The 14,325-nt window shown below is 36.3% G+C and overlaps 1 protein-coding gene across 1 annotated transcript in view; it reads right to left on the bottom strand.

The window, feature by feature from the left end:
• Positions 1–6,811, bottom strand: part of LOC121301016 (PH and SEC7 domain-containing protein 2-like) — a 117,584-nt gene extending 110,773 nt beyond the window's left edge. The window contains exon 1 of the mRNA XM_041230093.1: positions 6,675–6,811. The gene's annotated coding sequence lies outside the window, so the exon portion shown is untranslated. The remainder of the gene's footprint in view (positions 1–6,674) is intronic.
• Between the last annotated feature and the right edge of the window lie 7,514 nt (positions 6,812–14,325).

Genomic DNA, 14,325 nt, shown 5'->3' with positions numbered 1-14,325 from the left:
AAAAACCAGAACTTGTGATTTCATATTGTATTTCCAATATGAAGACAGTCCAATCTGGCACACAGATAGCTGCCGCCACGTTAGTACTTTGTTTCAGGCTGTGCTGAAATGATATTGTAATTTAGGTTAGACACTGTTATTTTAAGAGACAGCCACCGGGCTTTTACTCAGCAGAACAGAACCACTCCATGCCTGTAGCTGAGCCAGTGTAATTTAAAGTCCTCTTAACAGGAGCCACCATGGCATACAGTAAAGGACATGCTTAGCAGTAAACTGATGTAGGATTCATATTTATTAGTGCTCCAAATTGTACGGTATACATGTATAATGCAAAACCACAAAACTGCTGCCACAGATGTTTATTTACAAAACAAAAGAGTTTTTTCCAAAGCTTTTTTACATGTATAAAACAAATATGGCATTATTTTCAGTAATTACTGTTGTAGGTTCTACATGCCTAAGTATTAAACCGCTGCATTGCCATACATAGTTGTGCTACTGCACTGACATTGAAGAGCATTTAGGATGAGATCAGTTTGTGGAATCAGTTCCTGTGTGGCTGTGTTAGTTCCAGAGAACCTGTTCAGGGCCACAGGATGAAGAAATAATTACCTGTATTCCTCAGACACGATAAAGTTTTTCACACTTTCATGCTACAAGCATCATTAAACTTGACTCGTAGAGCTCTTCAGCAGTCACATTGGTCACAAATGCTTCAGATTTGTCGTCTCAAGTTTCATGTCTTCTTGGTATGGTTAATTTCTCAAATTTCCTAATACTATCAGAAGGTGTAGTCATTATTTTTCTCCGGGTCATTATGTGAAATAATGGAATCCAACATACTGTAGCTACTTCCCCTTTAAAAGAGTGAACTAATATACCAGTACACCCCCACCCAGGCCTTAACGCAGTTGTTACTGTGCCAAGAAAGAGTTTGTGAACCCCAGTGATAATTATGGAAATTCCGTAGTTTTACCATGATAGCCTTTCTTAAATATTCAATAGGGTTTATATTAACCAGTTCCATCTCTTTTGAAACAAAACGATGTATGAATTAGACAAACAATGAGTAATTAAGATTCAGGGTATGTGAAAAAGTATGTGAACCCCTGGTTTTATCAGCTCAGTTAAGGCGATAATTAGAATCAGGTCTTTAAATCATTAGGTAGATCTTCAGTGGTGAGTTTGGGAGGCCCCACCCTATATAAAGATCAGAAACTTTGTGAGTTTGGTCTTCACCATACAGGTGTGTGAAAACACGTCATGACATGATCAAAAGAAATCTCTGAGGACCTCAGAAAAACAGTTATTGATGTTCATCAGTCTAGAAAGGGTTACAAAACCACTGTCAGACAGATTCAAGACTACAGTCATTCTACCCAGGAGCAGTCGTCCTACCAAAATCTCTCCAAGAACAAACTGGAAAATCATCAAGGAAGTCACAAAGAACCCCACAGTAACATCCAAGGATCTGCAGGCCACTCTTGCCTTGGCTAATGTGAGTGTTCATGACTCAACTATCAGAAAAAGACTGAACAAGAACGGTGTTCATGGAAGGATAGCCAGGAGGAAACCACTGCTCTCTAAACAAAAAATTGCATGCCCACCTAAAGTTCACCATAGAGCACATAGGTGATCCACAAGACTTCTGGTACAATGTTTTCTGGACAGACGAGTCAAAGGTAGAACTTTTTGGCCTCAATGAGAAACGTTATGTTTGGCAAAAACCAAGCACTGCGTTCAAACAGAAGAACCTCATCTCAACTGTCAAGCATGGTGGTGGGAGCTTGATGGTTTGGGACTGCTTTGCTGTCTCAGCACTTGAAGGGCTTGCCATCATTGACACAACCATAAATTCTGCATTGTATCAGAAGACTCTAGAGGAGAATGTCAGGCCATCCGTCCGTGAGCTGAAGCTGAACCAAAAGTGGGTCATACAGGAAGACAATGATCCTAAACATACAAGTGGATCTACAAAAGAATGGCTGCAGAAGAAGAAATTCCACGTTTTAGAATGGCCTAGTCAAAGTCCGGACCTAAACCCCATCGAAATGTTGTGGCAGGACCTGAAGCGAGCTGTCCATGCAAGGAAGCCCTCAAATGTCACCGAATTAAAGCAATCCTTTAAGGAGGAATGGGCCACAATTCTTCAAAACCGATGTGAGAGACTGACCAACAGTTATAGGAAACACTTAGTTGAAGCCACTGCTGCTCAAGGGGGTGCCACCAGTTACTGGATCTAAAGGTTCACATACTTTTTCAAACATGGATATTGAATGTTGAATCATTTGTGGATGAATAAATGTTGAAAAAGTATCATGTTTTGTGTAATTTGTTTAATCAGGTTATCTTTATCTATTAATAGGACTTAGATTAAGTTCTAATGATATTTTAGGTTTGAAATGTGTGAAAATCCTAAGGGGTTTTCAAACTTTTTCTTGGCACTGTATGTCATTTTACCAGTTACTATACTATAGGAATCCTCAGGAACTAAAATACTTGCATAAGTATGCATCCTCCATTTCCTCTCTAGTATAATAAACATATACCGAAACACAAAACTAATAGAAGACTGTAACGGTCTCCCTAATCAAAATATAAAACAGAGCATGTTAAAAAGGTATGCAGGAGTGTTTCAGTTAGGGGTAATAACATATGGAGTGCATTACCTATACCAAGCATAGGACATTACTGGGTTCAAGAGACTAACTGTGTTTCTTGAGAAGGAGTTGATGGAGGGACATGTGAAGAAAGCAGGAAAGAGAGAAGAAAATAAAACAAAAAGAGGCCAGCTTTGTGGTGCTTAATAGTCTTTTCCTGTTTCTAAATGTTCTTGTGTTGTGAAAACAGATTTTGGTTTCCTTGTGACAGACCTGCCCTTTAAGTTGTATTTCCAGGTTTAACTTACCAGTTTGATATTAGCATTATGCCAAAATAGGAACCGGTTGCCACAGTACCATTCCAACAAAGAATTATATGATTGTAGCTGCCCTTATGCTACCATTGCCCCTAAAGAACTATTACTGTACATTGCCATTGAAGATTGTGTAGCTTTTTTGTACATATTACATAGAAGGTAACCTCACTCTGCAGTCCTGAAAACTTGTATTTATATTCTGTTAAATAAAATACTGTTGTATCAAATTCAATGCCTGCTAATACAGCTAAACTCACATTATGATTGTAATAATACACAAAAACATGTGTGTTCTGTAATGAATCTCCTCTGAGCGGCTACTGATGAGTTAATAATACTAACATCAGCATAAGACCCGTACTTCCCTCTTAATTACAGAGTTTGCTTTTTAGCTGAATGGCAAGGTGTTCTTCTTTGAACCATATGGTTTGCAGTGCGCGTCCAGCCCTTGCCTTTCCATTCAATTCAATGGGCTGAGATGCCAATTCATTACAGTTCAAAGAGGTTCTTTCTCCCTGGAAAAAATAATCACATTCTTCATATTGCCCCAGCAATTGCTGTGTGTGGCAATTTTGTACAAGGCACCTACACTGTAGCCAAGGAAGCACTACAGTTTTGCAAAGTAATACTAAAAGGTCAACCTCCAGAGAAGTATGGAGAATAAGATTTAGTAGCTGGTAACTATTCTGTTTACACGAGGCAACCTTGTAACCAATAAACATTGAATTATTCTCAGTTCAGATGTTTTGGTTTATAATTTTCCTAGAATAGGACTATTGGAAATCATTACCATGAATCTATGCTGCATTATTGAGGGCTAATAGAGCCACACAAAACAAGTTCAAACAGTTGGGCCTGGTTTTATTACCCACATAAGTGTTCTATTAAATAATTACACAACCTTTTTCTGGAAATATAGTGCTGAATAAATGCATTTTCATATTTGGCAGGTTAGATTCATCCAATATAAATAATAGAAAAGCTACTGCATGGATTTAAGTTTTATTAGCGTTTTAATATTTTTCAATATTGTCCGTCTTTTTAGAAAGTTGTATGTTATTTTAAAATTGTTAGTGCTCTTGCCAAAGTTTTTCTTAAACACTTAATAAATTGCAACAAAGTTTGAACTATGGTGGTGCTCTCTCTCCTACAGGAATTTCAAATCAAATTTCTAAATAGTCACACTCCCTACACCTTTATATGCTTATAATAATTGTCTTCCATGTATACATTAACACTGAATTTACAAATGTATTTAAGGCTAAAAATAATATGATATGATACAACAAAATGTGGATTATCAAACTATACTAAACTTTTCATGTCAGTTCTTATGGCTTATTGTCTGTCACCTAACCCAAACAAAATGATGTAATCCATTATTAACAAAGAGGCACACATGTGCTGTTCACATTTACCTCACATTGGTTATTCAGACAGCAACATTGAGACTGAAATTCAGAATGAAAAAAAGCATGGTCTTGTAAGTCTAACAAACAATTCTGAAGGCAGTAATAAACAAGACCACCCACTACTGAGAATCACAGTCTCGTTTTCATTGCTTTCAATGTACCACGACTGCCTGAGAATGGAAAAGCTGAGAAACTTGGAAACTTTTTCAATATTGTATGCTTCTATTACCACTCTACCCGTTGGTCTTCAAAGCCAGTGCCTTTGCCACTTTGCGAATGGGTCAGATCTGTTTACACTTGTAATTAATATTACTAGCATCTTTACAGGACAGGATTAACTATATGATGTTCCCATTGAGAGCTCGCTCATAAGAGGCAGCTAATGAATGAACCTTCAAGTCACAGCACTAATGTACGTACAACTGTGAAAGGCAACAAGTACAAACTGGGTACCTCCCAGTAAGGCTGCCTGTGTACGCACCTTCAGTAAATTAACCTGGACTGTTAAACTTAGACATTCGTTGAATTGTTCCAAGGTTTTCAAATAAGTACATTGTAAAATTCCAGAGGTGCCACTAGTTTACAATAACAGTGGGTTCAATACGTGCTAATCACCACTTCACATTTCAACTTTCATTTTCTAAATTCAGGGTTTCATAGTAAACTTATTTTTTCCCCCACTAAGAAAAAAAAAGGTCATGTTTAGGTGCTACTGTAAAGAAGAGAGCTCTTTCTATACAGACACTTAGTAAAACAAAGTAACAGCCAGGGAAAAAGAGGGAGTTTGCACTGCGGCCTGCAGCTGTGTCCCAGGGGGTGACGAGTGTCGATTTTTTTGCAGAAAAACAGTGATCTCTTTATAGAGGCACTACAGGGCTGTTACGGAATGTTTCCCCTACCAACAAATCAATATTTAAAATTCTTGCAATATCAACACCTATAACCCTGAAGAAAGCATGCTTTTATCATTTCACTTTGGTTTTTTATTCAATGATCATACTGTCCAGTATCTGAATTTGCTATAGAGCAGTTTTCTTTTAGGCATCCCAATCTATTTTATTATGTGTTCATAAAACATATCTAATAAAAAGTTTTATATGAAAAAGAAGAAGAATATTGTGGGAAAAGATGGCTGTTTAATGCATTTAAAAAAAAAAAAAAAAATTATATTAGCAACTTTTTTAATGTTTCCAAATTAGGTTTGTCATTTATACTCTTAACAGTTCCAGTTACCATAAATGCTACCAGAACATGTTTAGAATTCAAACTACAATTCCACCCATGTATTTCTACAAAAAGAAATAGGAGCATGTGAAAATGTATTGCCGCTTTACCTAGAATGGGTAAATGAGTGATGGTCAACATGAGTTTTTGTCATTTATAAGATACAAGAAAGAAAAGCCAGCACTAATACAGAAGTTTAATGACAAAATATTATTTTAGTATTACTACATTTACCACAATGGAGTGTTTTAATAGTTAAGAAATATATGTGGAGATGTGTGAATCAAATAATAGTATATTTATCATTATAACAAACTACAGATTATACTGTATAATAGATAAAATAGCTCTGTTAAATATTTAGTTTAATGTAATAAATGCAACACTGTTGTAAAAACAGCAGCATTAGTGGCACACCACTCAAACTGATATGCTGGTTCTGTGAATGTGTGAAAGCAGTGTGGTTTATGAACAGCTTGAAATTCCTCCCTCTAACTTGTAAGCACATTTTTTAACTCTACCCATTCGGAACTGATGGAATCATTTAGTTTTTTTTTTTTTAAGTTTTTTTTTTTAAGTCTTTTTTTATCTATAACCTTTCTACAAAATGGCAAAATAATGTATATATATATATATATATATATATATATATATATATATATATATATATATATATATATCGGATACATTAAAAAGTGTTGTTGGTTTGTTTAAAAACTCTTATAGAAAAGTTGTGCGCATATAAAATAATATTTAATACATGAAACAGGCTTTAAACAAAATATACAAATGTTGACCTCCAAAAACACTGCACTACAGTACTTACAACTCTTGGAAATATTTTTGTAACTTTTTATTGACCTTACAAAAACCGTTTACATGACCTGCAAATAAAAACATGTCTTAATTGAGTCCACCAACAGCTGTTTATGGCCATTAACACTGTCCACATGTTAAATGACTGTACTATTAACTGTACTATCAGAGTGCTGCCTATACGGATCTGTGAATGGCTTTGCAAACGCAGCCTCAGGTCTCTGCTAACAAAACTCAGCTCTCTCATTCTAGATCTACACTACCACACATGCAGCCTCAATAGTGCAACAGATCAAATGACTTACCATACTGAGAGCACTCTTTATCCTCCCATCAACAGTAAAACCCATAAAACCAAGAAAAAGCTCTCTGATCCATTTCCAGTATTTGATGGCGAGGCGACAGCAGGCTATCAAAGTTGTGACACACAGAGCTCCAGCAGCCCATGCGTGTGTGCTAAATGAAAACAGAAAGCTCCACACAGCCCCTGCTGCTGCTGCTCTACAGTCCTCGCTGGTTCTGCATGCTGAGGAGTCCCCACAGTCACTTCTCAATGTCTTTCTTCTCTTTGCTGTTTCCTCACTCATTTCTTCCACATGTTTTCCAGCAAAACCTTCCTGGTTTTCCTTAAAGCGGGGGTCTCGCACAGCATCTCAGCCTCTGCCCTCAATCTGTTCAGGGCCAACAGGAAGAGATATGGCCACTTTTTACTTTCAAAACTGTTTTTATTTATTTTTCTCTCTTTGCAAGAATAAACTGTTATTTTGCCATTGTGCATTAAGTGCAAATGTTACTGGAGATTTGAATACAAAAATAGAAACTAAAGATTAAATACTTTTAACACTGCAACAAGGAACAGTCTAGTGCACCCACAACTGTAAGCATGTGTTGCATCTCAATGTATTTTTGTACCAACTGACATTCTGCAAACTGCACCAAAAAAAAAAGGCCTTGTGAACATTGGTCAATGAGAGACTTTTATAGTTTATGTGAAGATAATCTTCTAATTTTCTTATCGATCTACCAGTGGTTGGCATAACATGTGGAGTGAACCAGAAAGAACCTGTGCATAGGAGTTGCTGATTACTAAATATATTATCAGTGTCCCATGTTTGTATGTGATAGTATATATGAACCTCTGTTTTTTATTTTAAGCATGTATTCTTGCCACATAATCTTTTTGTTATACATATTTTCAGGGAGTGGTCTTATATACATTTTAATGCAAAGCAGAAAAACAAACACTGTAATCAATGTACTAATTCTGGGATTGTACATACTGTAGTTAGAAAAATGTTTTCTGGTTTTCCAGACCCCTCCTTACTTAATGATTCTTAACTCGATCATATCAGTGAAATAGGTTTCATTTAAAAGACAACAGTACATTTTAAAAGTCTACGTTAACTATCAGCGAAACACATTTGTTAACATGCTGGTAGGCTAGTAATATAAAGTTACCACCAAAATAAACCTTAAAAGTAAGATTTCAAAAGATCTATCCATTATATATTTGTATGTTATGAAGTAAGATATGTGTTAACAAAGAGATCCCCTGTTTAAAAGGACTAGTAGTGATGATATAAATCACTTCCTTGCTCCCCACAGTTGTTCTCTGAAGTCCTGTGATTCAACTTTTTTTTTTTCCAAGAGGAATCCAACAAAAGAAAAATCATTGTACATGTTGAAAAACAAAATCTGAAGTGACAGTGTATGAAAAGCAAAACTCCTCTCTATAAGCCTTGAATAGAAGTCTATAGTTACTGTGAGTTCTATAATTCAGAAATAAAGAACTTGCACACAGTAAAGCAAGTGTCTTTTCCCTCTGTGTAAATACAGAATTATTTTAGCACTTGATACTTTCTCAGCTATTGATCCTCTTGTATTTTGTATGATGTATGGTCCCTGAATGTTATAGATCATCTTTTTGTGTACTTAAACAATGGATCCATGGATCCCCCCTTTCCTAATATTTTTTGTGGGGTTTAAATGTGCTAAACTAAGAAATACTCAAAATGCAGTATTTAAGTTATACACATCACATTCTGTTAAATATAATAAACCATCCAGACCACTGAATAATTTTTTATTACTGCTTTTGTAACCCTCCTATTATGTTTTGGGTCTATTTGACCCGACTCTAGTTTCCAATTAAATACTATTTTTCCTTTCATTTTTTGTATAATATTTTATGACTTTTCCTAAGTTGGGGGTCATTAACTTATACACAAAAAACAGAATCTTTGAGAGGTTTAGTTTTTAAAAGAACAGGTGATGTATACAAATAACACGTTTTGGGTCATTTTGACCCGTGGCTTTTATCTATGTAGATTTGTGTGCAGAAGTAAAACAAACTTCTTGAATTTGTTATTTTATTATTATTGTTATGATATTTGTATTATTATTTCTGGAAATGGCTGCACCTGTCTGGCCTAATTTTCTCAGTATTGCAACAGCATCTCACTGGTAAAGACATTCCCAAATAAGAGCTCCCACGTTGGCAGTCAAAGAAGTTTTATTACGGCTCCTGGACTAAAAGAGCATAAAAGAGTAAAACCTTTGCAAATAAAAACATGTAATCAATTTAAGACTGTTTAAATTAGTTTGAAATTGCATCGGGTCAATATGACCCAAAACATTACAGTTGTACCTAAATTCTGAACATAGGCTGGTTAAGAAGAATCACAGTACATTATGCCTTTTGAGTTCAAACAAAATGCTAATGATAATTTCTTATTGCCAGTACACTAAAACATAAATCATAAATCATCTTCTGCAGCAGAAGAAATAATGTGATTTCCCTTTAATGAAGTTTCCACTCAGTCAGCCGAACAGCAAGCAATTTGAAATGATTTCTTTCCTGGGTTTGTTTCCTTAGAAACTATTCATCCATACCGACAGCCCAGGGCCAACTCAATTCAATTAACTGTTCAGTGCCTATCTGCCACACAGAAAGAGAACTAGAGGGAATAAATACTCTATGTACTGTACAAGACAGGAGCATGCCTCTGCTGTTCTCTTGTCTTTAGGAATGATGTAATCTTCTGCTTGGTAAACAAAGCAACACAACTTCCTTTGTGTTACTGTATAATGCAGTTATGAATGTTCACTTACAGTTCAATGAGCTTTGACAACAATCTTATTGTACAATACAAGGGTTAAGCTTGAATATTGCAAACAAAACAAGGAACACACAATGAATGTGCAATACATCATTCCTAAAGACACTAAGCAGTGTGGACCAGTGGTTAAAGTCCAGGGCTTGTAAAGAAAAGGTCACAGGTTCAAATACCACCTCTGCCACTGAATGGCTCACTATGTAATCCTTGTGTTTCATTCTGCGGAAGAGATGTTAAATCAATGTCCTATTGTAAGTGACTCTGCATATAATACACTGTTCACAGCCTACCTCTAAAAAGCGCTTTGCGATGGTGGTCCACTCTGAAAGGCTCTATATAAAAATGAATATATAAAGCAAAATAAGGGACGCATGAAACACCTTCTTACATGAGACATCTTTTGTGTGAAAGGTCCCTATGTTTTTAATGGGGAAAGAAAAGACGTGGAAGAGACACAGATACATTGCTAAGGCAAGAGATCCAAGAAGGATACAAAGATTATTAAGGATTTGAAGCATGTCTTGTTCAAAACCTGCATATAGGAAATCCAGCAATGGAATATACAGGGCACTGATGCCACACACAAATTAAACTTACAAATGAGGGCCCTTACTAGAATTACCTTTACACTGACAAACAAAATAGATTTTCTAGCTGTACTGGAAATAAAAAAAAAAATCTCCATTACTATTGGTTGTTTTATTCTCTCCCAAACCCCTAAAATACAATACAGGTTGTATTACTCAAACCACAGTTTTTTCCTGGAAACATCAGTTGGAGATTAACAGTACAAATGGCTTGTATAGAAAGTGCAACACACATTTGTTTGTGACTCATTTTATTATTCCTGGTGCCTTTCCATTTTGATTAATGTACTTTCCCCATTAACAAAAATAAACTATGGAGAACTACAAAGCGGTATGTAGTTCAATATGTTAACATAACATTATTGAGCAGGTTTCATTTGTCTTTATGAAGCAACATGTGCTAATTCTAGAGGGTGCTGCAAAACCTTTGGCCATAGCTGTATATATAAATGTTGTAAGTATAAACTTGTTTGTGGAGTTCCATCTCAATGCATAGTGCTGGCTTTTTTGTTTAGCTTGTTTTAGGTGAACTGAAGCTTTTCTGGTTTCATCTAGAATAGAGGTCACTGGACTGGTAAAGGCTGTGTTTACAGTTGTGTGCAGTGATCATGGGATAGAGGAAGGAACGCATGTAAAGGCTGTGTTTACAGTTGTGTGCCGTGATCATGGGATAGCAGAAGGAATGCATGTAAAGGCTGTGTTTACAGTTGTGTGCAGTGATCATAGGATAGCAGAAGGAACGCAGTGATGTCACAAGAGGCATGGTAATAGTTGCCCGCATGTTTCTCCTTGGTGTTCCTGTAATCGAAGAATTTGCACAAAATCACAATTTCTAGGCCAGTTAGTGTATAATGGCAGTACCTCAGACATCGTATACTAGCTTTATAGTTCTTGTTATGGATAAATGCAGACTTCATTTTACCATACTGATCTGTGCTTTGTCATGCTGCATATACTATTAGCACAACTGTATCCTTTTACTCTCCTTCACTACACTTTGCTCTGCTTTTAACATGGTATACTGCTGTGCAGTCTCATCAGAGATAACACTATTTCTAAAGAACTTATCATAATAACAGTATGTAAGCCTCAAAAAGCATAACAGGGGAAGCAGAACACATTGGGAATGTGTACATGATTCTAAATGTAGCTTTCCACAGTGATTTAAAACATTCCCGCCTCTCTGGGTTTAATCAATTAGCCAACAAATAGAAACAATTACCTCCTATGATGTGACTAGCTGGGGGTTATACAGTCCCTGCATCATAGACTGGAGGCTCAGAGTCCATGACAGTGAAGGCAATGTAAATCAGCACAATAATGTTTTAGTTAATGTACTACCGTTCTTAACTTTTAACGTGATCTAAAACAAACGTTTCCTTTCAAAGACCAATTCAGAGGCCATTATTTGCTTCCCAAGATACAATAAAGGATTTTTTGAGCAAACAAAATTTAAATGCTTTTGGAACAAATGTATTAAGCCTTTGCTTTAAGTCTTCAATGGTTTTTTAAAATTAAAGTTACAGTATATAGAGAGCTTATTGGCTGTGAGAAGAGGTATGATTGTGCAATGTGTTAACAAATTTTACTGCAACAATTTGGCAATTATGAATTTCATAACAGTGTATTCTATTGATGATGCTGGTGTTTTATCACTGGGGTGGAAACATCAAGATTCTTGGCCCATAGCCTAGACTATTTCTTCTGAACCCAATTTATCATTGCTAGATTGAGTTGCAGATGCTGGTGAAAAAAATACTTCAAGTGCTGAGCAATTATAACTTATCTGTTGAGAAGTAGCAAAATATAACTTATGCAAAAAGCTTGTACATACTGTGAAAATGTGACCTAAGACTGCTGTGGAGCACTCTGTACACCTACAGTATCAGCCTTGATACAGTAGTCAGACCTTATGGGCACAATCCATTTAAACCACTTGTATCCGCCTTGGTGGATGAACTACATCCGGGCAGAACTGCCTTGAATAAAATCCTGAATGATATGGTATGTGTGATTGTATGTGGCTTGGTGATGCATGTATTTGCAGAGGATTAAGACCAAACCAATGGAGCATTGGGGAGATAAGGATAGCATGGCAGGCTAAGCTACTGCCCATTACCATGGGTATGTGTGCCCCTTCAGATATAACTTTACTTCTGTAAATACCATCTAAATATAATGAAGCAAAGTGTTGCATGCAAAATGAGCTTGAAGCTCCAACAGCTTTCAGAAAGTCATATTACTATCAATGTGACCTTATGACTTTGGGATCTGGGGGGGGGGGGGGGGGGGGGGGGGGGACACGACACGACAACGACTATAAGCCTGTCTGTGAGAGACAGTGAGTGATGTCACTGAAGTATTGTTGTGCCGGACCAATGGAATGTCACCAGTGGAATGTCACGGACAGAATAATGGGAAGCACACACTTTGTGTTGGTTGGCTTCACAGCTTGGTTCAATAGATACAGTTCTTCTGCCATGAATGGAATGCTTTTCCCTAACAGGGGGTTTGATGTCAAGTGCAAGAGGTGTGTAATGACTGTTTTTCAAATATTTTGGCATGTTAAGTAACTTAACACTTTGTTAACTGCCATGAGATCTGTAACAATTTTATAACATTAACTAAATAAAAAAAATACATTATTCAATGTAATCTAAAATACCCTGTTTTACAAATGAATCTACGGAGGATCTTGTAAACTGTATATGAAAATCGATGATGCATTACTACATTTCACTAGGGATGCATTAATACATTTCACTAGGGATTACCTTGACTCACCTTGCATTACAAATCAGTTTCAAAATTACACCCATGTCGGAAATAATGCTTATTACAAATTAAACTAAAACAACTGCACTCACTGAGGGTGAAGACATCCCCTTATAGCATTGTCCATCCCCAGCATCACTTTTGTTTCTTCTTCGGAACTCAGCCTGCTTAGCTGCTGTTTTCTCTGGCTGTGCCAGATATTAAATATGATTTCCCTTCTTAATTTATCTCTAATGTGAATCCACCCCCTGTGGTTTGGAAAACAGTTGTGGGCTTTATTTCACAGTTTCAAAAGCCTAGCAACACTGGAGCAGTTCAGATGATGCTGGATTCAATGTTTCAACTAACATTAGTTATGAATTTGTTCATCTAAGGGCAAATATTCGGATGTTTGAACCAACATGCATGCAGAGTAATCATGTTTGTATTCGTTCCTATAACCGATTTTGGCTATCATCAAAAATGTATCATGCAAAGTAAACCAATGCAAGGCATCTGAAATAAACAACACATATTCTACTGTAAGGAAGACTGATTCTCTTCCTTGTTTAGAAGTTCATTGGATGGTGTAGCAGGTTTACTTTACTGAGAGATTTCTTCACAGTGATGCTATCTAATTCATTGTTCATTTGTTTTTCCGCTAATTTGGAATGATTGAATAGTCATTACATTTCAGACTAGCACTACTTTTTCTGTTTACTACATTGTTTAAGTTTCGCCTTGTGTGATCAGTTTGAACTTGAAGAACATCTTTTCTGGACAGACCTGTTTCTCTTTTCTGAGTACAACGTTTCGCAAAGATCGACATCCGTAATAATTCGCTTCCGCTCAACTATGAATATTTAAACAGAACGACTGTATAAAACACAATATATATTGTATGTGGCGTGTTAAATGTTGGTGTGTGTGTGTGTGTGTGTGTGTGTGTGTGTATATATATATATATATATATATATATATATATATATATATATATATATATATAGGTGTACAGGGTATAATGTGGGATATGTGTAGCACGAGTGATTTAAAACATATAGTTGTATTTAGGCACAGGGGTTGCACAATCACTTCACATGCAGATAAAGTATGTAATAGTATGTGAGCACAGGGATTGCATAAACTAGTTGCTGAATGTGCTGGGATTCAAGTGAATAATTACTTAGTAATTGAATCTTGGCACAACTGTATATGTAGAGGCAAGAAGCACTTACCCAGGGTTGGGTGTTGAGGGCGAAGGAACGAGAGACGTTAGACATGAGGTGTGAGGTGTGAGGTGTGAGGTGTGAGGTGTGAGGTGTGAGGTGTGAGGCAAGAGTTGAATAAAGAAAATAACAATTGCTATCGTGCTGGCCCTTGTTGTGTGTTTAGTGTTCGTGCCTTGTTTGTTAGTGTCTATTTGTTTTGTTTGTCTGTTTTGGCTGCTGTGCAATTTTATTTTACAAATTGTTTTTGAGTTCAAACCTTTTATTCTGTTT

The sequence above is a fragment of the Polyodon spathula genome, chromosome 2, assembly GCF_017654505.1.
Source record: "Polyodon spathula isolate WHYD16114869_AA chromosome 2, ASM1765450v1, whole genome shotgun sequence".
Classification (NCBI taxonomy): Eukaryota; Metazoa; Chordata; class Actinopteri; order Acipenseriformes; family Polyodontidae; genus Polyodon; species Polyodon spathula.
The sequence above is the reverse complement of the archived record's forward strand: the minus strand, read 5'-3'. Positions and strand labels throughout refer to the sequence as shown.